Here is a 1,397-nt window from a genome sequence, read left to right as displayed (position 1 = left end):
GTGGGGTTAGCTACGACAGTTAGGAGGGGCACCTTGTAGCTTATCTTCCTTCACCGAATCGGCTTCATTCCTCCCTCCAGAGAATGATCTCAGGGATATCCTCTGTGTGATAAACTCCGCCTCCGGTCTCAGTCTGGAGAAGTTGAAAGGTCTGGAGGCACAGATGGTAAGAGTGGATTACGGACCAGGCTCACTCACAGCATAGCTGGTGGGAGGTGGAACACAATAAACCACAGTGTTAGGTGGAAGTGCTTTCTCAACAAAACCTTGGCAATGCAGCCATGACCAAGATCATGACTCAGGATCTGTGCGCCTGGAAGAAAGAGGAGCTGCTAAGACAACCAGACCAGCTGAAGGTGGAACAGTACCAGCTTCACGTTACCAAGGTAACAGGTGGCTCTATGTCCAAGCTCTCCAAGACAGTGGTCATCTGCAAATCCACCGCCAGAGTCCTCACTGTCTTAACCAGACTCAAGAAAGCCTCAGGGAATACTACAAGGGCAGCAAGTAGTATTGCCCTTTGGACCTGCGACCCAAGAAGACGAGAGCCATACACCACTGGCCAAGCATGAAGAGAAACCGAAAACCAAGGAGCAGGCTTGGAAGGAGAGCCTGTAGCTGCTGTACAAATATGTGCTCAAGGCCTGAGGTGGAAAGACAATAAAGTGCAAAGCTGGCTATAAATAGAACCTTTATTATTGGTAAAATTGGAGTAATATGCTAGCAGAAGGGACCATAGAGGCCAAAGGGAAATATTGGCCTTTTGAGGGATATTAGGAAAACAGTAAGGATAAGGCCAATCAGAAAACTATGCTAAGCAATGTGACACAAGAAACACACTATAGAGAACACATAAGGGTTGAAAGTGAAGTCTGAAACACAGGATATCCCAGGTACCATGCAGAGAGTCTCGGTTCCTTCAGGGCGGAGAAAACAAAGCTCAGAGCAAGACTTCATCTGCAGAGTAACCAGGCTGAATTGCCAACCATGTAGCCGGTTGTGCGTGCTGTGTGGAGGTTCAAGCTTTAGTTAGAAAAGAAGGGGACTCAGACGCAGTGGAGGAGATCCACAGGTATCTTGGAGCCAGCTTAACTCCCAGAAATGGTCTATCCTTGTCTTCCCTATTAAAGGGCAGCAGTCCCGTCTTCCTTGAAGATAATGAAGTTCTCATTCCCCTTGGGGTCTATCCTCGATGCCCTTTCTTTTTCCCCCCCGACAATGATGAGGTAATGACAGAGAGGAAAGTTCTATATCACAAAGAGTTGTGAGACTAACACATTCTCCTGGGAGCAGGGGACTATGAAGCTGTTTGACTAAAGAATTAGCATGTAAGATTTGGTGGAGAGCTTGTCGACGTGGACAAGATTGGAGAAAGGAAAGTTTATTGATTAAAATAT

The 1,397-nt window shown here is 47.0% G+C and overlaps 1 pseudogene; it reads left to right on the top strand.

The window, feature by feature from the left end:
* Positions 1–281: 281 nt before the first annotated feature.
* Positions 282–648, top strand: LOC125406035 (large ribosomal subunit protein uL29 pseudogene; annotated as a pseudogene).
* Positions 649–1,397: the final 749 nt, after the last annotated feature.

Source organism: Myodes glareolus, chromosome 15 (assembly GCF_982192425.1).
Source record: "Myodes glareolus chromosome 15, mMyoGla1.1, whole genome shotgun sequence".
Taxonomy (NCBI): domain Eukaryota; kingdom Metazoa; phylum Chordata; class Mammalia; order Rodentia; family Cricetidae; genus Myodes; species Myodes glareolus.
Note: the sequence above shows the minus strand (reverse complement) of the source record. Positions and strands in the feature narration are given on the sequence as shown.